Source organism: Equus caballus, chromosome X, assembly GCF_041296265.1.
Source record: "Equus caballus isolate H_3958 breed thoroughbred chromosome X, TB-T2T, whole genome shotgun sequence".
In the NCBI taxonomy this organism is placed as follows: domain Eukaryota; kingdom Metazoa; phylum Chordata; class Mammalia; order Perissodactyla; family Equidae; genus Equus; species Equus caballus.
The window spans coordinates 88,476,682-88,501,119 of record NC_091715.1 but is presented as its reverse complement, the minus strand read 5'-3'; the positions used below and the strand labels follow the sequence as shown (position 1 = coordinate 88,501,119).

Below are 24,438 nucleotides of genomic sequence, written 5' to 3'. Positions count from 1 at the left end.
CTCCAAAGTTTTTACATGTAACCACTCTGCTAGGTATGTGGTATAATAAAGGTCATAAGAAAAATCGTATGAACCCAGATAAGGAAGCAATTAATTTTGTCTGATGGAGCATGGTTGGGAATTGGAGGAGGCTTTCCATAGAAGTAATGGTTGAGTTGAATTTTAAATTATGAATCAGGGTTCACCAGATAGAAAGAGCTGAATGAGCAAGTGCACAGAAGTGAGAAGGTATCTGGTATGCCACCACCTCTCACCCATATTACTGCAACAGCCTACTAATTGGTCTCCTTGCTATTGTCTTTGCTCCCCTGTAATCAATTATCCATCAACTGCCAATAATCTTTTTCACAAAGGCAAGTCAGATCATGTGATTTACCTGCTCTCAACTCTCTAATAGTTTCTCATTATACTTAGAGCAGTACAAAGTATTTACCGGACCTTCAGGACCTACCTGATCTGATCTTTCCTAACTTTCCAACATCACTTCCTACCATTCTTGCCCCGATTTTTAAGCCATGGTTACACTGGCCTCTCCCCTGGCTGTTCCACATTTCGGAATATTTTTCTTCTAGATTTTCACATGACTAGTTCCTTCTCATCATTCAGCTCAAATGCCATCATCTCAAAGAGGCCTTCTCTGATCATTGGATCTAAGTGGCCAACCCCCAGTCATCCTCTATCACATCTTATGTTATTTTTCCCCTCGTGGCACTTGGCTGTGGCACACAAATAAATCATTGTGTATTTATTTGTTTACTTGTTTATTGTCTGGCTCCCTCTCCAGAAGATAAACTCAGTGAAAGCAGAGATTTTGTCTTATTCATGGCTCTATTCCCAGTACCTAAAAAGTACCTGACACTTTATAAATAATTGTTAAATAAACATCTCTATTCAAAGGCGTTTTTGATGCAGTGATAATGGCAGAAACCACAATGCAATAAGATGAGGTGTGAATAGGGGTAGAGAAGTAGAATAGTGGGCATAGACCACTTTTCCAGGTAATCTGTGTGTTGCAGAAGAGAAATTGGGGATTAGGGGAGGTTTTATGTTTGGTTTGTGGTTATGATTGTCATCGCAGATAAGCACACACACAGGCAGACTAGAACAAAATGGAGAGAGAAAGAGAGAGAGTGGGAGGCAGAGAGAGAAGAAAGAAGGAGGAGATAAGAGAGATAGGGAGAGAAAGATTAGATAAATGGGAAAAACTGGGTAATTGATAATAAAGTCTCAGTGGAAATGGAGGGTAGGAGATCAAGAGCACCATGGATAGGTTATCTTTGGAAAAAAGCGAGGGCACATCTTCCTCTAAGACAAAATTAAGCAAGGCAGGGATAACTGAACGTACAGACATGTCTGAAGGCTGAGGGAAGGGATGTTGAAGAATATCACTGAGGTAAGCTGCTAAACCCTCTGCCAAAAGGAAGGCCTGAAAGGTCAGGGATCTTAATGAGATTGGTAAGGTTTAGAATGGCTACTGCAGGGTTCAGGAAAGGGAACCACTTAGGGGTGAGTAAAAGAATGGTTGAGCTGTGTTGACAGCTGAGGTCGGAGATCATAAATTTGTAACGGATCCAGTCTAAAAGGATATGTGCTTTTTCTCCAGTAGAACTCTACAGCCCTGAAGCAGAAGTGGGGAAAAAACGAATGTTGCAGAGTTGGTGATTGGCAGGGCAAGTTCAGCCGAAGATTAAGACAGCTGGAAATAATATAGTTGAAGAGTTACCATTTTAACTAGTTAGAGAAAGAAGCAGAGCTAGGAGGACGCTAACCATCAGGAGACCAGCGAGATGGTATTGAAAGCTGAAAGTAAGGGACTGGGGAAGACGGTGTGTTATGGTCATAAAATTGGAGTTCAGAGTTTAAAAAAAGGAAACAAAGGTGAGCTGAGGGAAGGATGGATTTCAAAGAAATAGAATTTTGGAGAGGATATTAGAAATGCTCTCTATCTCGATAGTGGTGGTGGTTTTATGGCTGTATTACAGCTGTCAAAACTCATTAGATTGTACATTTTAAATGGATGTGGTTTATTGTACGTAAGTCAATCCTCAATCTACTTGATAAGAAAAAAGTTTTTATTTTTTTTAATTGAAAGAATTTTAGGTAATGGCAAAGTTCAGCTTGCAGCAGTGTTGCTAAACTGTAATGTTGGTAAAGGTCACTAGAAAAGAAATGTAGAAATTGTAGGACCAGGTATTCGCAGTAGCCAAAGATGAGTGAGGGTACTGGATGAGCCAGACTCAGTCCTCAATGCCTACTTAGTAACCTGGAAGCGGGGTTGTTGAAGAAAACATTTTAATCATTCATTTATCATGTTATTATTTTTCGTTTGGTGTTGGTTTACTTCCAATTGACAAGTAACTATTTTTAAGTCCAGATTATCTAACTGCAATACTGTCAAATTTACTCAAGGAATTCCAAATATTGCCAATAAAGGCTCGGGTTAAATGTGAAGTATTAAAATCAGGATTATTATCATCCATTGAAAAAACTGAAGTCATTCTATGAATCGATACAAAATACCATTTACATGACTATATTCCTTGGAACAAAAATTCTCTGTCTCTGGGCCGTTGTGGTTTCTAATCCTGCTGCTATTTTAGGTCTTACCTTTAATACCCATGTTCCTAACAAAATAAAAATGAAAATCGCACTCTTTCTCAGAACACTAAGCTTCCTCAATTCATTCTCATAATGGATTGAAAAGAAATAGTGTGAAATTTGGAATACAAAGAGAAGGAAATTAGTTGCCAAAAATAGAACTTTGTCTTTTTTTTTAAAACCATATCATGTTTCTTGCCAGAAAATACCAGATTTTTAATGCATTTCAATAAGATACCTGTCTTATAATTGGCAATACATTTTAAAATAATAGTATTTCCCCCCAAGGAATAAAAACCTAAAAGCTGCCTTCCAGATATAAAAATCAGATGCTATTATTTTGATTAAAATGTACATACACACAAATACACACATTTCACAATGAGGAGATACCAGATATAGTATAAGAAGGAAATGAAGTGGTCATTTAATAAGGATTTGTTAAAACTGAAAGAAGAACCTCACTCCAGTCTCAATTTAATTGCATATCACAAAGTTTGAATATTTACCTAAAGGATTTTTCCCTCTTCCTACTCCTCCTACACACACACACACACACACACATACACATACACACATGCGTGTGCACACACTTTTTTTCACCAAACTACTCTAAAAGCAACCCTTTTGAAAGAGATCATCTAGGCAGAAGCACCTAGGCATAAAAACTGTACAAAATTAAAATGTATCTTCATACTGTATACATTTGCTTTACATTATCTCTATGAACATAAAGAGGAAAAAACGACAACACAATAGAAAAAAAGGAATTTAAGCTTATTGGGATCATTTAAATTCTTTTGCAGCAATTGTTAACTCAGCCTGTATTAACTTAAAAAATAAGATTTTAGAAACCACATATTTATGGGTAGCTATGATAAGTTAAAATGCTCTGAAACGATCAAGAAAAAATTAAGTGAACTTATTGCTAAAACCAGGTACAGTTTCCTAAACCAACCCTGAACTATGTCTTTAAACAGAATAAAAATATTGTAATTTAGAGATTCATTGTAATCTAATATAAAAACAGGGCTCAACAGTAAAATTGGCCTTAATATTCATACATTCATTCTTTCACTCACTAATTCATTGATCCATTGGTTAAACATTTGTTAAGCATCTACCATATGCGACTCTGTATCCACAGAGATGAATAAACCAAGTTCAAAATTCAGTAGGAGGACAGTCAAGGAAACAAACAACTGCAATAAAATGTGATGTGCACAATAAACTGGAAAGGTTTGCACACACTTTGAAAATTTTGATTCTCTCTTTCTAAGGCAAAGAAAAAGGAACAACGCAGGCTTTAATGCATTTTGAATTGTATATTCTGATTACAATATTAATTTTTTAAAAAAGACATAATGAAGAAAAGTCACCTGTAATGCTGCAACCCAGAGACAGTTTATGTATATCTACTTCCTATCATTCAATGGGATATATATACATATACATATATGTAGCATATAAGGTATATTATATATGTACAAAAAATGTATTATAGAAAATTGGAATCATACAGTACATAATTTTTGCAATTTTATTTTTTAAATTATTTTTATTTTGTAAGCATTTTCCATGTTATTAAATACTTTCTTAAAATGGCCGCATAGGATTTTATGATATGGATGTATTATAAGCTATTTAGCCATGCCCTGTGTTAGACATGTAGATTCTTTCAAATTTTCTGCTAGCATAAACAAGACTTAGATAAATATTCATCTGCTTTTTTTTGTTTTTGAGGAAGATTAGCCCTGAGCTAACATCTGCTGCCAATCCTCCTCTTTTTGCTGAGGAAGACTGGCCCTGAGCTAACATCTGTGCCCACCTTCCTCTACTTTATATGTGGAACACTTGCCACAGCATGGCTTGCCAAGCCGTGCCATGGATCCAAACCAGCAAACCCCAGGCTGCTGAAGTAGAATGTGTGAACTTAACCGCTGCACCACCAGGCCAGCTCCTCATCTACAATTTTATGCATAGCTCTGATTATTTAGCATAACTTCCTAGAAGTATAATTTAAGGGACAAAGCAATAAGGAAGATTTTAGGTACATACTGTCAAATTGCTTTCCAGGAAGTTTAAACCAGTCTACATTATCACAAGTAGTATATGAAAGTTCCCATTTTCTCCATCTCATTGATACTACTTATTAAAATTTACTACTCTTTTACTACATGAAAATGGTATTGAGTTATTTAATTAACATTTGTATCATTATTAGTGACTTTAACTTATTTTTCATGTTTATTCATTTTTCTATTTTCATACCAATTTTCCATATTTCCATGTTTTCATATTGTTATTGATTTATAAAAGCTCTTTATATATTAAAATATATTAAGACGGTCACTATTTGTCATATATATTTGTCTGGCCATTTTTTACCACTTTTTTTCATTTGCCTTTCAATTCTGTTTGTGCTTTAAAAAAACATAAAAACTTTAATTTTTCATTATGCTAAATCCATTAGTATTTTCCTTTTGTTTTCTTTTTTATAAAGGATTTCTTTAACTGGCAATCAGATAAATCTTCTCTTATTATTTATATCTATTTGTACATAGTTTGATTTATTACACCTAATTAATTAATCCAGCTGCAATTCATTTTGATGCATGATATGAAGCAGGGACCTATTTATTTTCCCAGAATCATATAATTATCCAATCACTACCTATGAAATTACTCCTACTCTCCTAGTAGTTTGAAATACCATCTTTATCGTGTATAAATTTTTATAGCTCTCAGTTATTTTGCTGGTTTTCCTTTTCAAGTAAATTGTTCTAGCACCAGGACTGTATCATTTAATTATTGTAATGCTACAGTACATTTTAACGTGTTGAACAGCAACCTCTCCCAATTACTTTCGATTTTTCAGATTTTTTCCTCATTATTTACCCAGCTTTATTTTTTCAGGTGAACTTAGAATAAGTCATCTTCTTTTTCATATCAACCATTTTATGGGAAAGAAGTTTGTAGGCCTGTCATCTTTCCTATTACAGTATTTTGACATCAAAAATAAAACGCTGAGCAGAGAAAGCAAGTCACAGAAGAATACATACAGTTTGAGTCCACTTACACAAAGCTCAAAACAAATGATACATTGTTCAGGGATACACATACCTATGGCAAATTTATAAGAAAAGTAAGGAAATGACTGGCTCAGGTCTAAGGATAATGATTTCCTCTATTCCAGGAAGTGAGATCAAATCCAGCACAGACACAGTAGGAGTGCCAAAGGTATTGATGAAGTTCTACTCCCAGAGCTGTGTGATAGGTACGTGGGTGGTTTATTATGATTATTATCATTAGTAACATTCTAGTTAGTTGTTATATTTCTTGGAAACTGCAATATTTTAATATGAAAACATTGAATTGACAAAACTAAATTAATCCAGGAAAATCAACACCTTTCCTTTGTACTACCATTAATCAGGAAAATATAAATTAAAATCATTACATTAATAATAGCAATTCTACATATGACATACCTAGCAATGAACTTAATAAGATATATGTAGAAACTATTTAAATTTTATGAAGAAATCCATATGCTCTACTGAGAGAAATTTAAAAAAAAAACTTGCATTAATGAAGAGACATAACATGTTCTTCAAACTACTCTATAAATTTAATGCAATCCCAATTACAATCTCTACATAATTTTTTTTCTTTGAGGAAGATTAGCCCTGAGCTAACTGCTGCCAATCCTCCTCTTTTTGCTGAGGAAGACTGGCCCTGAGCTAACATCCATGCCCATCTTCCTCTACTTTATATGTGGGATGCCTACCACAGCATAGCGTGCCAAGCGGTGCCATGTCCGCACCCGGGATCCAGGCTGGCGGACCCCGGGCCCCCGAGAAGCAGAGTGTGCGAACTTAACCGCTGCACCACTGGGCCGGCCCCTCTACACAATTTTTAAACTAAACTAAATGTCTCTAAATTTTGTCTCAAAAAATGATTATTAGATTTGCCTACCAAGAAAATCTTGGAAGAAATTATTAGTGAAGAGGGACTTGACCCACCTGATAGATATTACACCCTATTGAAAAGCTGCAACTATTAATACAATGGGACGCAACTGTCAGAAGAGATTGAGAACATTAATAGCATTTGGTGATTTGTAAGTACTTGCTACAAACTGTATATTCCTTTAACTCCTTTACATTCATTATCTCTTAATCCTCACAATTATTTCAGGTAGATAATGCTATTACTTCAATTTTTACAAAAGAAAAATCTAGCGTGGCTGACCATCCTGGTTTGCTCACGACTGTTCCAATTTTAGCACTTAAAATCCAGAATCCCTGGACACATCTCAATCCCCCGCAAACTGGGATGGTTATGCACCCTAGAATTGAACTGGGGAGCTTATGTAATTTACTCAGAATATCACAACAGGTCACTGGTGGAGCTGAAATTTCAATCCCCCTCAGATTCCAAAGCCCGTGTTTTGACATTGCATACACTCATATGATTAATGTGGCAATGTAAATGACCGCGGCAGAACATTGTGGAGCAACTGGCTAACCACGGACAAAACACTTAGACCAACACCTCACCCTTTACGCTAGAAAAAATTATCGACAAATAAATAATTTAAATTTAAACATAAATTGTGGATGAAAATATAAATGAATAGATGTGTAATCTTGGAGTAAAGATGGACATTCTAAACATGACACAAAAGCTAGAAACCGGAAATGAAAAGATGAATAAATATGTTTGCATTAAAAAACATATCTACAACTTAAAACATCACAACAAATTTTTCTTTAAAAAGGATAAATAGGGAAAATATTTGTAACACAGATGATAAATACTTAATGACCTAAATATATAAAAATCCTCAAAACTTATTGGGAAATATCTAAACTACACAATAGGAAACTGGGCAAAGGACATTAGTAAGCACTTCAGAAAAGAAGTACGAATGACTAAAAACATGAGTAAAATGTCATACCTCGAATGGTGACAAAATAATGCAAAATTTAAAAAAATGCTATTTTTCCTGAAGCAGATTAACAAAGATTAAAAAGAATTAATAATACCTAATGTTGATGATTGCATGTAGGCCTTCCATACATATGTGGTTGGTAGGAATGTAAAACAGTAAAACATGTGAAGGCATTTTGACAATATGAATCAAAAGCCTTAAAATGCATACCTTTTTTTTGGTGAGAGATTGTCACTGAGCTAACATCTGTGTCAATCTTCCTCTATTTTGTATGTGGGACACCACCACAACATGGCTTGATGAACGGTGTGTAGGCCCGGCATCCAAACCTGTGAAGCCCAGGCTGCTAAAGCAGAATGCGTGAAATTAACCACTATGCCAGGCTGAGAGAGGTTAACAGAAGGACCTAGACCCATATTTATTTATATGCAGGGCTTAACTTCCCCCAAGTAGACATATGTCAAAGATTCAACTACAGGGAATATTCAAATTTGTTTCAAGACATGTTTAATATGTGCTATAATCAGTCAAGCTCCTTATGATCTGTCTTAGAGATCAGAGCACACATGCCAGTCAAAAAATGTCTTTCCAAAATAACAGAGAATTCAGTCTCTACCCTGTAATTAACAGAGCTATCACCACCGAAGTCTGCCTGAATATCCAGACCGTGTGAGTTCTGCTCTGCCACAGCTCTCTCTGAACTACGCATTGACCACCTGCTCAGATTCTTCACCTTGTTTCTCTCTATATATTGATTTTTGATTACTTTCAAGGCATCTACTTCTAGTGTATTGAAAGATGGAATTGCTGATATTCAACCATTTTTGACCAACTAAAATGACAATTTCACATGTTCAACTTACTATTAAAAAAAACACAGTTCCTCCATGTCTGTATCCTGAACTACTTTGTTTGACCAGCCAAGACAAATGTCTGCCCTTCTGCTGCCCACATTGCAGGTGCTGTCAATGAACCATGAGCTGACAACGTTAATAGACTCCACTTACAACCCTCATGGCTCACCTACATATTTTCTTCTAAAGTCTGACATTTAAAATAACATGCTAGAATTTTACACTTTATTTTCATGATATCATTTATCTAGATGGCCGTCCTACAAGGAAGAGGATGGGAGGAGAGTATACTCAGCTGAATATTATTCAAGAAAGATCTATTTCTTTCAGTCACTTTTTTGGGGAGAACACTAATTAACTGTGTGAATTTCAAAGGTATTTGCCATGACCTCTGCCTCAATCTAGAAAATGAAGGGGCATTCATCAAATTTATTGTCCAAAATGTAGTATTTATAGACACTGCAGCATAGCTTAGCCACTACTGCTACAAACTTTGGAGTCTGACAAGCTCAAATGTTTGAACAAATTTGTGAGTCAGTGTCCTCATCTGCAAAAGAGGGGTAGGAATTAGACCTACCTCATAGGACTATTAGGATAATTAGATGAGCTAACACATGTAAAATGTACTCAGTACAGACAGATACATAATAAATGCTTAATTAAAAGTAGTTTTATGGCCTCTTAAAAATTTTCTTATGCTTTTAGCCTAATTCCCTAATCATGAGCTAGAACCAGGTCACCAGATTTGCAAAACAGTCTGCAATATGGGGTGAGAAAAAGCAGAGAAAATGCCTTACTGTAGATTCTCTATGAAGGAGCCCAGCGATTCCTCATTTGGCCGACACTTCTACTTGCCCTTCAGTTCCACTCATTACACAGCCAATTAAGGTAGGGAGTGAATGATAGGGTAGAGGAGAGTTCCCTCACCCCCAAATTGCATTCAGGGAACATAATTTTCTGTGTGCAGAGGAGAAACATTTAGCATTATTCTTAGTGGATTTTATATCACAGTTTATAAATAGAACTTTAAGATTGAAAAAAAATGCATCCCTCCCCCAGCAAGTTGGCCTTGAAAATACAGAGTGGATACAACTACAGTTGAAGCCACTTCTTTGGGCTTACCACAGATACCAGTAACTTATCCTGACCAGCTGAAAGGCAGGGGGCAGAAATTCGGGCTTTGGTTATCTTCAGCTAAGGCCAGACAGATGCTCAGCGGCCATCTAAAGCTACTGCTCAGCAGCCAAATAAGGGTACGCCCACATAGCAAACAGAGGACAAACTTGACAACTCTGCTTTCTACATGAGAATCCAAGATGTCAATCGCTAAGCCGGGTCAGCAAAACCCTCTGAACTCTGAGAAGTTTTTCCCTGAAAAGACTTCCAAGTATTTGTTCCGGAGTCCTAAGTGCAGGCATAGCTGGCAGCACCTGCAGCTGCCAAGGGCCCTTCATTCAAGGGATGCTAAAGGCCTAGTCTGACCACTTTGGGTACCAGAATGTTAACTGCAATTATCATTTTAGAAACTTTTTTCTTAATATCTGATCAACTTCTTCACAAAGACAGGAAAGATTATATTTCCCTGAGTCTACATCCTGTCAAGATTCTACTTTTCTTAACTAATTCTGAAATTGTCCCCTAACCCTGACAGCTGGTCAATATAGCCCAGAAGAAAATAATCCCATGCAGCAGGGATCAGATCCCAACTCTGCACTTACAAAGGATATGACATTGGGCGAGTTGTCTTGGTTTAAAAATCTGTAAAGTTGGGTCAGCCTGGTGGCGTAGTGGTTAAGTTTGTGCACTCTGCATTGGCAGCCCAGGGTTCACAGATTCAGATCCCAAGCATGGACCTACACACAGCTCATCAAGCCATGCTGTGGCAGCATCCCATACACAAAATAGAGGAAGATTGGCACAGATGTTAGCTCAGCAACAATCTTCCTCAAGCAAAAAGATGAGGATTGGCAAGAGATGTTACTTGGTGCTAAATCTTCCTCAGCAAAAAAAAAAAAAAAAAATCTGTACAGTAAATATAATAACAATACCTACTACATAGAGTTGTGACAATAAATTATATATACTTATATATATAACTTATATACTTATATTATATTATATATATAACTTAATGAAGTGTCTGGCCCTATAACGCCACTTAATAAATATTGACTCTTTTTATTACCTTTAAATTATTTTTTACTTGATCCCATCCAGATCCCCTCTTCTATCAACCAGCTCTGCATCATTCCTTGTCCTTTACTGAATCCTACTGCAGTCCATGTTAATTACAGTCAGCAGAGAATTATATCTTTGCGCACAGTCGCTCAAAGATTAGAGTCTTCGTTAACTCTACCACTCTGGCCATTTACATTCCCATTAGCTAGTGAACAGATTCACATATTGCTGGAACTTTAGGCGATGATGTGGCTCCGCTCCAATCAGCACTCTGGAAAGAAGAAAGCCTGCTGCTGTCCAGAAAAATCTTGTCTCCCTTTCAACTCCTCAGGAAAGAGGAGTTTTATGGTCTGCCCTGTCTTTGGCTACATGCCACCTAAAAGCATTCATCCATTATCAAACTAAAAATGCCTTCATGGTGCTCACTTCAACAGCATGTATACTGTAATCGGAATGATTCAGAGAAGATTAACATGGCCTCTGTGCTAGAATGGCACGCCAATTCACAAAGCATTTCATAATTTTGAAACAGGCACTTTTATATATTGTGCTGAAAGTGAAACTGGTAGAACCTCCAGCATGGTGAATCCAGCAATATCTTCCAAAATTACAAATGTATTTACCCCTTGATCTAGCAATCCCAAGTCTAGAAATTTGTCCTTCAGCTAAACTTTCATGCATATGAAATTATGTATTTACAACATCTTTCATTGGGCTTTGTTTGTGATTGCAAAGGATTAGAAAAATATAAGAGTCTATCAAATGGAGACTGATTAAATAAACTCTGTTACATCCATACAATGGGTTATAATGCTGACAGAAAAAATGAGGACATTCTCTACGTATTGATATAGAAAAATATGCAAAATATACAATAAAAAGTACTGTTTTAAGGTATGCAACAGTGGTATATCTTAGGTTAACTTTTGTATATGAAAGGGAGCATGAGAATATACACTCACATTTGCTTGTATTTGCATAAATAAACAAAATAAACTAATAAAAATGATTACCTAGAGCAGGGATAGAAAATTATGGCCAGCAAACCGGCTGCCTAGTTTTATAAACAAAGTTTCATTGGAACACAGCCATACCATTTGTTTCTGCATTGTCTGTGGCTGCTTTTGCACCACAATGGCAGAATTGGGTAACTGCAACAGAGACCAATTGGCCTGCAAGCCTAAAATATTTATTACTTGGCCCTTTACAGAAAAAGTTTGCCAACGCCTCACCTCTGGGCTAGGGGACGTGGATAGGGACAGGGATGGAGACAAGACTTCTCAATGTATACCCTCTTTTGTATGGCTTTGGGTTTTGAACTTCTGAATGAATGTACTGCCTTTTTATAAAAATAAAATAAAAAACAAAATCAACGAAATCTTGTTTGAATCTTCCGGGTAGAAAACAGACAGCAGTAAACCTAGAGCAAGGATTGGTGTTTGTGCTTGGAGTAACCCTATTTATTTCTGAACATATATGTGTGAAATTAAAAATAATCAACTTATAAAATTCATTTTAAAGGAAAAAATTGCATTATGGTTCCTTCCTGTGTTGCACTCTCAAAAATCCCCCACATAGAGAGTCGCCTGAAGTCTTGTTCCTCTTTGCCTACTTCATACATGTGTATGAAGCCTACTAAGTGCCAGGCACTGTGCTAGGCAGATAGTGAGAATTATAATTGTTGTATTATGATTAGATGATTTCAATCTAAAATATATTGAGTTTCATTATGTGTCACATATAGTTTTTGGTGCTTTATATACATTCACTTTAATCCTCACAACATCCCAAACTTATAACTTCAGCCCAGTCTTCTTTCCTGAACTCCAGACTCATATAACTGACTGTCTACTCAACTTTTCTACTTGAATATCTAATAAACATCTCAAACTCAATTCCTCCCAAAACTAAGCTCTTGATCTTTCTCCACACACATACACCTGCTCCATCCACAGCTTCCCCCATCTCACTGGATAGCAATTTCATCCTTCTAGTTGCTCAGGCAAAAATACTCAGAATCTTCCTTAATTGTCTCTTCTTCTCACATGGCATATCTTATCCTCCACTTGTAAAATTACCTAGAATCTGACAACTTCTCACCGTCTCCACTACCACCACCCTGTTCTGAGGTTCTGAGCCACTGTCATCCTTCCCTAGATCACCATAACAGCCTCCTCGCTTATTTCCTTGTTTCTCCTCTTGCCCCCTTATAATCTATTTCCAACATAGCAGCCAGAATTATCCCTTTAAATGTAAAGTTGGCCATGTCACTCCTCTTCACAGTAACCCACAGTGGGTCCCTTTCTCACTCCAAGTAAAGACCATTGTCCAACTCTTTATTCATCTGAGGCCTACCCTGACCGTTGTAGGGAAGCAAAATTTGCCACCCCAAAATATGTCTCTTTGGCATGAGGATTATTTTAGGCTGATTATTTTTAAGAAACAGAAGACTCAGGAAGGTTTTCTTTTTACCTCCCTCTTAACTGCCTAAAATAATTTAGATAGAGGGTCTATTCCAGGAAGGAGAGCTATCACCAAAGATAATTGCAAAGAATATGAGATAGGTGTGGTAAACTGAGGGGAAGGCAAGGCCTGTTTTTTCACATTCCTTTCTTTGTCCCTTTGTCTCTGCATGGCATAGCAAACATTTCTTTACCACGTGTTTCCTCTTCTCATTTCCCTGTGAAATATCTTCCTCACCTTTGAAGTCCCAGACCCCTACTCCTTCTCCTTAGCTCAGGAGAGGCATATAAACCTCAATTGCCTGACTACCTTTCAGCCTCACATTCTTATGGAGCCTCTATACCTATGAAATTAAATTTGATTTTCTCCTGTTAATCAGTCTCATGTCAATTTAATTCTTAGACCAACCAGAAGAACCTAGAAGGGTGGAGAAAAAATTTTCCTCCCCAACACTATTTTATTTTTAAAAAAAGGTCTGTCCTCCCAACTCCTACCCCAGCACTATCCATCCGCTTACACTATTCTACAGTTTTTCTATACTATTTCCTTATGTCTTTTTGCTTATTATTCATCCATGTGGTAAAAAGTAGATTCAAATATTTGTTGAATTGATGAACAACTTCTTGGGATGTAGGTATTATTTCTTCCCCAATTGTACAGAAGAGGAAACAAAGGTTCAGCCAGGTTAACTGATTTTCACCAGGGTCAGAAAATTAATCAGGCACGGGGCAGGGAATTGAACCCAGATACCTCTGACTCTAAAGCTCATGGTCTTAACCACTCAACAACCTCATGCAATTTACAGTATAGTGCAGGCCAGGCTAACCTGTGTGTCTATCACTCAGACACAAAGGTAGTTGCAAAGCAGGATCAGCGGTTGTCATGGAACTTGAACATAGCTCTCCAGAGAATAAAGCAAGCAAGTTGAAAAAGCACATGGGTGATGAAATGGTGCCATTCAGGTTGACAGTTTCTGATATAGCTTTACCTGGATAATGGGTGAAAGGCATACTTGAAGGGTTTTACCATCAACCTACATTTTCTTCTTCACTTACTCTGCACAATTGTGTTAATGATACTTAGGCCAAGTCAAATAAAACATTTCCAACTGCCTGAGTTAGAGTCATTTCATGAGTAAATATCCATTAAAGTTTCATGCCAAGGTATGGTGGGAGTGTTTAGGCAGGGTCCTTTGGGCAAAAGAGCCCCAGGAAATGGAAACCTTTGTTAAAATGTGAATTGAGACTAATCCTTCAGCACCTCCCTTCAAGTGGGCTCCAACTTCTAATGCAGCCTAAGGGGCGCAGAGTACACTGAAAGAATTCACAGTTTCCACAGAATTACCGTGACCTAGTAATTCTGCTCTCTTACAAATGCCTACTAAATGTTTTGTTTTGCTTAGTAAAAGCATTTAGAGGATGGTGGCACTCAGAATATGCTTATAGCGCAGTTCCTCCTGAGATAAGGCGCTGGTGGGCTCTAGGCAAATTTGCCCTTCATAGTTCCATGTAATTCGCCATTGTCTGCTCAACACTCAGTGGGAGCAAACTAGGCCAGAGCCTTCTAAACTGGGTCCTAGCACCCCTATAGAGCTTAGTAAATTAATCATGATAGTTTACAGGTGAACTTAAGACTACAGATGATTTTATAAAAGTACTGATTTTTTAAAAAATAACATTGTGTGATTGGTGGTTCTATATCCATTTTTTTCCCTCACCTTAATATTATAGTCTTTTCTTTTCCCTGTAGTGCAAGCACTAGAATATAGTGGCATAGAAAACTGATCCTAGAGCCGGAATGCCCAGAGTCAAATCCCGACTCTGCCATTTACTGTAAGTTCTTGGGCTTATTAATCATTAGTTAACCTCATTAACCTGTTCACTCATTGGTAAAATGGGCTATTTTGAGGATTCAATGGGATTATGTAGCCAAAATGTTTAGTAGAATACTGACATATAGTGCTCTTATTTTCATATGCTCCCAAGTAGGAGACTCTGTGACGGAGGTGGTGCAGTGCAGTGAGAGGAAATGTAGACTTGGCGTCAGCAGGCCTGGTTCTAGAATCCCAGCTTTGCCACGGACCACTGTGAAACTTCAAGTTAAGCAACTTAATTTCACCCCACAAGTTTCTTTTATTATAAAGTGAGAGGACTGAACTAAGTTATCTCTAAAGTCTCTTCCAATTCTAACACTGAATAATGTTCTATAATATTCTATAATAAAGACCAATCCAGAAAAAAGTTATAATGCAATAGTTTTCAATTCTAGACCTAAAATATATTTTTACTTCATAAAGAATACTGTGAAACGAAAAGAGAAATTTTATTATAACGCACATAAGATCTATTCCTAATTTTAGCCCCTTAATATTTGCCTTCTTATTGCAGATTATACCCTCCCCTTGAAATGGTTCATTGGTTACAAACCAACATGGATTTTGTTTCATCACAATTTGCTTCATAAAAAGAGATGCACTACCAAACTTTACAACTCATTGTTCAACACATTTTTCTCTACAATATAAAGGTTATTTCACACACAAAAGAAGTACAGATCTCTGGGGGCTGGCCCAGTGATGTAGTGGTTAAGTTCGATGCTCCACTTCAGTGGCCCAGGGATGGTAGGTTCAGATCCCACTCGTCAAGCCACACTGTGGTGGCATCCCACATAAAATAGTGGAAGATTGGCACAGATGTTAGCTCAGCAACAATCTTCCTCAAGCAAAGAGAGGAAGACTGTCAACAGATGTTAGCTCAGGGCCAATCTTCCTCACAAAAAGAAGTGCAAATCTCTGAATTCGAAAACAAATGAGTGATGTCTTATGCTGTCTCACGGTGATAAAGAATTTACCATATATTGAGAGCTTGGGAAGAAACCGAAGTTGGGTTGAAGCATTGCTCATTTCACTTAGTGAAAGTGATCCAACTAGAGACAAAAATGGGGAGAAGAATATCCTTCTGTGAAGATCTAAATGCCCAAACTCTTCAGAACTAGTCAGCTTTAAGAATGAAAAGCTCTGTATTAGTTGGCTTTGCTGTGGCCACAAATGATCCAAGAATCTCAGCAATTTACAATGACAAAGATTTAATTTTCACTTGCATTGCATGTTAGCTACAGGTTGGCAGCAACTCTGGTGCTGCTCCACGTGACTTCTTCCTTCCTAGAGCCAGGCTGAGAAGCAGCTCCCAATCTGGACCTACTACTCTCATGGTGGGGGGATGGCAAGAGAATTTACAAAACCACTTGATGGCTCTTAGAGCTTTTCGTTAGGACTGGCATGATGTCAGTTGTGCTTGTATTTGTTTATCCAAAGCAAACCACATGGCCCAACCTGATGTCAACAGGGCAAGGAAGTATGCTTCCTCCACAGAAATGTATTGCAAGTCACATGGAAATGACTGGGGATATAAACTCCTCTTTCAAGGAAGGGGCCAGAGAGGAATTGGGGACAGTGCTACTAACTACCACAATCTGCCTTCTGAATCAGAAATGTTTATTTTTCTTTTTTCCACATGCAAAATATTCTCATAAATTTTCATGTCTTCTCTTTGCTACCTTGGTAGGCTCCGTGAGGATAAAACCATGTCTATTTTACTAACCTGTCCTCAGCACTATACTTAAAACATAGTAGCTGCTCAAAAAATAATGTTTAATCGATGAATAAAGGAATAAATTGAAATAGCATATTTATGTTTTGTTTGGAAGAGTAAGGGGAAAGTACTCAGGATTTGGTGAAAGGCTCCATAAAGCTGACGCAGGGCTAGAAGTGGATTAAATGACGTGAGCCTAACAGAAGGCACTCGGAATTGATATGGCTGCTTCCCGTCGAGCTGTGGAGAAATCAACTTGATTAGAATGAAGCTTACATTTTGCAGTGATATTTATAGCTGGTTAACAATTAACCCCTCTCATCAGAAACATAATACCCCAAAGTTCTTTCCTGTGTTGCAAATAAGTCCCCATGGAGTCAGCTGACACTCCTTGACGAAACGAGAAGGGGGAAGGCTTTCTAGGCCCATGATCCCTTGTTAAACTTCAGTATCCACCCCCTAAAAGAGAAAACTTTGAAATTAGCATTTGAGAGTTTTATATTTTCAAGTCTTGATGCTTTTCTGTAAAAAAATAAAATTTTATCCACAAGATGAAAACAAACTGCCATTATTTCAAGAGAAACATTGCCTTTGTTATACCTTGAATTGTAAGGCATTTTCCTCCCACTTTTTTTGAGCTGTTGAATATGTATTAACCATCAATATATCCAAGGAGGCAGGAATCATTATGTCTTTTGTAATGATGATAATGCCAAGGGGACAAAATGACTTGCTGAGGGCAGAGCGAGTCAGTGAGTCAACAGCTGAGATAAAAACAAAGTCCTGGATTCCTAATTAGCAGGCTGGCAGTCTGACTGCCCAGGCTCATGGCTTCATCTCATGTCCCCTGGCGCTGTTGGCGCAGCTCGGATAAGGTGATCTTATTATTCTGCATTGCTGCAGCTCCAGTGGGCCCCTTTCGCCTAAATGTATTTGCTAACTATAATTACACATTAGTAATCTTGAAAACTAGCAAATGGGAGGGTGAGCATGAAGTCATGCAGATGCATATTCATATAATCAGTTGCCATGTCATTATAGCTCCTTTGAGCACACAAGCTGTGAAGGCAGCACCTAGCCAGAGCACGTATGCAGCAACTGCCACGTAGCATGAAAAGCCAGTGTGTGAGGGGCAAGGAAAACAGAGAGCTACAAAATGTTCATTCATCTTCTCCACCTCTCCCTACTTTTTAAAAAAAATTTTCTTTCTCTTCATACGTGCGGACAGTTGAAACACAAAGAAAGTTGCTCTTGGCCATTTTGACCAAGCCAGAAATGCCTTTCTCCTATTAGTATGCTATAATAATGAGTTCATTCCCACTTTGCCCCATGGCTGTTCAATCCTGAATGAAGGAAAGAAAATTTGTAGTGGAAAATAGAAGACTCTTTTTGCATTCTTATTACGGAGCAGAGAAACGAGTGTCATGTTTTCTCCATCATCAATTTCTCTCTCTCTACTGGATTTTTCTGGCCAATATCTAAACATGTTTTTATTTCTCTCAAAAGCAAGCAAGTATAATGGTGGAAGAACTATTCCTCTACCCTCTAGGTCCTTCTGGCTGCACTAAGAATTAAATTGATGTGAGACAGAATAACAGGAGAAAATCAAAGTTTAATAACATGTTTATATGGGAGAAACCCAGGAAAACTGGGTAACTCACCGAAATGGCTGAAACCACCACCTTAAATACTATCATCAGCTAAGGACAAAGGAGGATGTTGAGGGTAGTGGTTTGGGACTTCAAAGGGAAGGAAGGCAATTTACATGGAGACAGAAAAGCAAATGTTTGGTAAATAAATGTTTGCTGGGCCGTCTATAGACAATGTGACTGGAGAGAGAACTTGATGAAGATGGGCCTAGGGAGGTTCCTCCCAGTCTACCACACCTAGAGTTGTCTATGGGGATAACTCCTTCCTGGGAGAGGGCGTCTATCTTAAATTCTTTTTGGCAGTTAGGGGAAAAGTCAAAGTTTATCTCTGAGTCTTTTGTTCTTAAAAATGATCAAGCCAAAGAGATACATTTTGAAATGGCAAATTCTGATCCCCCACACTAGCCAGAAAAAAGGAAAAGACCTATGTTGACCCCACTTCCTTCTCCAACTATGTCTCATCTTTCTCTTTCATTTTACATCAAAACTCCTCAAAAGTGTTAGCTATACCAGCTGTTTCCAATTTCTTTTTATTTTATCTTGAGTCCACTTCAGGCGGGCTTTGCTATGATCTCTTCATTAAATTGGCTGTGTCAAGGTTACTAAGAAGACCCATAGTGCTAAATTCAGTGATCAATGCTCACTGCTCATCTTAGTTGACGTTTCAGCAGCATTTGACACAGTTGATAGTCCATCCTCCTCTAAATACTGTTTTTCTGTTTGTTTTCAGGATGCCATATACTTTTAATTTTTTTCCTACCTCACAGATCACTCCTTCTCAGTCTACTTCGCTTATTCTTCCTCATCACCCAGACCTTAAAACGGCGAAGTGCAAAGGGCTCAATACTTGGTCCTCTTCTCCTCTCTAAACTCATGTCTTTAAAAACATTCCATATATTGAATAACTCCAAAATGAGTTATCTCCAGCCCAGACCTCTCCTGTGAAATTCAGGCTAATATAATCAGCTGCATACTCTATGCCTCTATCTAGATATTTAGTGGACAATCTCAAACTCAATATATCCAAAACCAACGGTAAACTCCCCTAAACCTGATATTTCAGAAGTCTTCCTCATTTAAATTAATGGCAATGCCATTCTTCTAGTTTCTTAGACCAAATCCTTAGAGTCATCTTCTACCCTGTTTCTTTCACACACCAAATCCAAATCCATCAGGAAGCAAATCCTCTCAGCTCTACCTCCAAAATATAGAGTATCCAGGATCTTACCACCTTTCATCACCTTCACTGCCAGTCCTCTGGTGTTTCATCATTGCTACAGCATCTTAACTGATCTTTCTGCTTCCACTCTTGTTTCCATTCAGTCTCTTCTCAGCACAGAAGTCAGAATGACCCTGTCAAAACTGAATCCAACTCATATCATGGCCCTTCTTCAGAATCTTCCAGTGAAAGAGGGAAAAACTAAAAAACATTTTCAAAGGCTTCTAATAGTACTCCAAGTAAAAGTCAAAGTAAATTGATACAGGATCTAGTCCCCTGTTAGCTATCTGACATCGTCTCCTACTACTTTCCCCATTGCTCACTCAACTCCAAGTGTTCCCAAAAATGTGCTCCAGGTATGGATCTGCCTAATGGCTTTGCACTTATTATTATCTCTACCTGGGAAACTATCCATCCAAATATCCACATAATTTACTCCAATACTTCATCCATATCTATATTCAACAGTCAACTTCTCAGTGAGGCCTTCTCTGACCACCTGATATGTAATTATAAACTTTACCGTGAAACTTCTAAAAGAAAACATAGGCAGCATGCTCTTTGACATTAGTCTTAACAGCATATTTTCAAGTACCATGTCTGACCAGGCAAGGGAAATAATAGAAAAAAATAAACAAATGGGATTACATCAAACTAAAAAGCTTCTACGCAGCAAAGGAAACCATCAACAAGACAACCTAACAATTGGAAGAAGATATTTGCGAACCATATATCTGATAAGGGGTTAATATCCAAAATATACAAAGAACTCATACATCTCAACAACAAAAAAACTAACAACCCAATTAAAAAATGGGCAAAACATCCGAACAGACAATTCTCCAAAGAAATGTACAGATGGCCAACAGGTACATGAAAAGACGTTCAACATCATTATCAGGGAAATGCAAATCAAAACTAAATGAGATATCACCTCACTCTGGTAAGAATGGCTATAATTAACAAGATAGGAATCAATAAGTGTTGGAGCAGATGTGGAGAGAAGGGAACCCTCATACACTGCTGGTGGGAGTGTAAACTGGTGCAGCCACTATGGAAAACAGTATGGAGACTCCCCCCAAAATTAGTAGATCTACCATATGATCCAGCTATTCCACTGCTGGATATTTATCCAAACAACATGAAAGCATGAATGTGTAAAGGTACATGCACCCCTATGTTCATCACAGCATTATTCACAATTATTCACAATAGCCAAGACTTGGAAGCAACCTAGGTGCCCATCAAAGGACGAATGGATAAAGAAGATGTGGTATACCTACACAATGGAATACTACTCAGCTGTAAGAAATTATGAAATCCGGCCATCTGTGACAACATGGATGGACCTTGAGGGTATAATGCTAAGTGAACTAAGTCAGAGGGAGAAAGTCAAATACTGTACGATCTCACTCATAAGTAGAAGATAAGAATAACAACAAACAAACACATAGCAACAGAGATTGGATTGGTGGTTACCAGAGGGGAAGGGGGGAGGGAGGAGGAGGAAAGGAGTGATTAAGCACATGTGTGTGGTGATGGATGGTAATTAGTCTTTGGGTGGTGAACACAATGTAATCTACACAGGAATCAAAATATATAACGATGTACACCTGAAATTTACATGATGCTATAAACCAATGTTACCACAATTAAAAAAAAAAACTTTACTTTTTCCCTTTGCACTTATTACCACCTAGAATATTATATATTTTAATTATATGTTGCTTATTTTCTGTCTCTCTCCACTAATCTCAGAAAGATGGAAATATTGCTTTTGTTTTTTCCACTGCTGGCACATACAAGTGTTTATTCATATTAGTTGAAAGAGTCGGTGAATGAATGAATTTGGGGGGTAATAAACTAATATTTTATATAATGTAGCAATTAGCTCCTCCTGAATATTAAACCACCCCAAAAGTTGGTGGTTTAGAACAATAACTATTTATTTAGCTCATGATTTATGAATCAACGATTTTGTCTGAACTCAAACCAGACAGTTCTTCCTGTCTTGACTGGGCTAACTAATGTATTGTAGTCAGCTGTAGGTCAGCTAGGTAGTTTTACTTCTTAAATTTAGCTTGCTGTCAGCGAACGAAACATTGGCAAATAGGCCACATCCCTGTCATCATTGAGATGGCTAGTCTGAACTGTTCACCGGGTACCTAAACAGGGTTCTGAGAGAGAGCAGCAGTGTACAAGACCTCTCAAGACCTCGGCTCAGAACAGTCACAACATCATTTCAGCCACATTCTGCTGCTTAAAGTCTAATAACCAAGATTCAAGGGATGAGGAAATAAACTCCTCCTCTTAAAGGAGGGAGTTGCAAAGTCACATTGCAAAGGGGCATGGATCCAGGGAGGAGAATGACTTCAACTATTTTTGCAAATAATCTACAACTGCAGGCTACCAAGGAAAGATCAGAAATATTCTCCAGATAGCTTTCTGGAATAGAAACAGATGGCCAACTCGCCTGAGTGGTTTAGCTTTCTAAAACAAGAATTATTAATCTCTTACCATCCATGAATCTTTTGATGAGACAATACTTTCCATTCAAGTAATCTGATCTTCCACTTTTTGTCATTTATGACCCTGGATCAATATTGTGAAACAGCATAATAGAGTGGAATAAGAATGGTGATTTTTAACACTGAGGATTGCATTTTTAAATTCATCTCTTACCGCACGAATTTATGTGGGAAACAATTCTCCATGAGTCTCCAATGTCTCTGCGTGTCTTCTGAGCAGAGGCACTATCAGCTTTTGTTCTCTCCCATATTTTCAAATATATTTATATAGCAGCTGGCTTTGGAAGATAAAGATGCTGACTCCCTTCAGGGCAAAGAGCAGGTTTGTTTATTCTCCAGTGTACTAAAGATAATATCTCCTAGGGCAAAGTTCAGGCAGGTTTGTTTACAGACCATTGTAAAAGATTCTGGTTCCCTGAGCTCAGTGTTCTTCAGCTGTTATACAAATCCAGTACATGTGCAGAATTCACATAGGACCACTCCATGTCACCCCCGTGGGACTTGGGGCAAAGGCAACTGACAGAAGCGTGAAGATCATGATGGCTACTGTGCTGTAAATAATAAAGTCCTTTGACTCTGACCCAGTAGTCTTTTGTTTTCTGCCAGTATCCATGAAATAGCAAGATAACTGCTTAGTATACAAGTATGGAAAATCCCAGAACCTTCACAATTCTTAATATTTTTTTATAATTTGCATCATTTAAATAATTATACATGTATTATTTTAATCACATGGGCACCCACTAGGTTGTTCACAAATATAGTGATAAAGACATCATCACTTTTTTTGAGTATCTACGATACAATCTGTTATTGTGGTTTGGCTACTTAGGGGAAAAAACATCTTACATGAAAGTGAACTGTTGTGGATTTTGCTTTACGTAGTGTATTGTCCAAAATAATATCCACTTTTTTAAATCACAAAGTTACACTAAATCAAAACTTCTAGTTTAAAAAATGCCATTTTCACTCTAGCAGTACACATACTAAAGTTAATATGATACAGAGAAGATTAACAAGGTCTGTACTCAAAGATGACATGAAAATTCATGAAATGTTTCATATTTTGAGAAGAAAAGGAATAAGAGAATGTATTTGACTAGTATAAAAGAAGACAAGAATGCAGAGAAAAAGGAAGATGAAATAGTTGGGATAAATATAAAACTAATAATAAGATGGTAGATAGAAGCCACATATATCAATAATCACTTTAAATGCAACTGATAATCTAACTAAAAGACTACAATTGTCAGAGTGGATTAAAAAGTATATGTTCTTTAAGTAGAAATTGAAGGGCACTTATAAGGACACAGATGTTTGAAAATAAAAAAAGACAGTAAAAGACATACCTTGTAAGCAATAATCAAAAGAAAATTGGTATGGCTACACTATTATGAGACAAAAAAGATTTTATGGCTCGAAACATTACTGGAGAAATAAATTGGCATTACATAATAATAAGAAGGCATCCCCAAACCCCACTCGAGGGGCATTCTGTAAATACCTGACCAGTACTCCTCAGAACTGTCAAGTTCATCAAAAACAAGAAAAGTGTGAGAAACTGTTATACTCAAAAGGAGTCTAAGGAGGTATAATGACTATCTTCTCAATTTTTCTAATTTAAATTATTTTAAAATGAAAATTTTATTGAAAAAATGATATATAACACAAATATACAATATTAGCAAAAACTCCTAAAAATCTATAAAGAAAGAGCAGACAAAAAAATAAAAATGAACAAAATACTTGAATAAATATTCACAAGTGGGACATCCAAGGGGAAAAAAACACATGAAAACTTTCCCTATTTCATTAGTCCTTCAGGTTATCTAAATCAAAATCACAGTGTGATACCACCATACACCCATGAGAATGGCTAAAATGAAAAAGACAGATAATACCAAATAACTGTTTGAAAGTGTTGGAGCAACTAGAACTTTCATACATTGCTGTAGGAGTGTAAATTGGTGCACTTTGGAAAGCGTTTACTAAAACTGAACATATACCTACTCTGTGATATAGTAATTCTACTCCCAGATATATACCACCCGGAATGCTGACATATACTCACCAAAAGACGCACATGAGGATGTTCACAGCAGCACTATTTGTAATAACCCAAAATCAGAAGCTATCCTTTGATTCTGATTTTCAGCACACCCAACTTTGGCTAGAGAACCTGCCTGACTTTTTTTGGTCCTGATATTACTTCCTGTTTACAATCTCTGTTTAACTCTGGATCTTCATTCAAGTGTCTCCAAACCCCGCCTAAGAATGTTCCCTTAACTCAAAGGATAATCAGGGAACTCCTTTGGCTAAATTAGATGAGTTACCTTGAGGCACTGCCACAAAAAATAGGTTCAGGAGATTTCTTCAACTAAGTAGAAAATCTGCACTATGGA

The 24,438-nt window shown here is 37.3% G+C and overlaps 1 long non-coding RNA gene and 2 other non-coding genes across 6 annotated transcripts in view; 2 read left to right on the top strand and 1 right to left on the bottom strand.

Moving 5' to 3' along the window:
- The window catches only part of LOC138921827 (uncharacterized), a 158,760-nt gene extending 134,528 nt beyond the window's left edge, over nt 1–24,232 (bottom strand). For all 4 annotated transcript variants that reach the window (XR_011434708.1, XR_011434710.1, XR_011434709.1 and 1 more), the window contains exon 1: nt 24,108–24,232. This is a non-coding gene — a long non-coding RNA (uncharacterized lncRNA). The remainder of the gene's footprint in view (nt 1–24,107) is intronic.
- LOC111771684 (U6 spliceosomal RNA) lies at nt 11,006–11,112 on the top strand. The gene has a single exon (XR_002805612.1). It is a non-coding gene; the product is annotated as a U6 spliceosomal RNA (small nuclear RNA).
- LOC111771686 (U6 spliceosomal RNA) lies at nt 23,003–23,105 on the top strand. Its single transcript, XR_002805614.1, has one exon. It is a non-coding gene; the product is annotated as a U6 spliceosomal RNA (small nuclear RNA).
- Nucleotides 24,233–24,438: the final 206 nt, after the last annotated feature.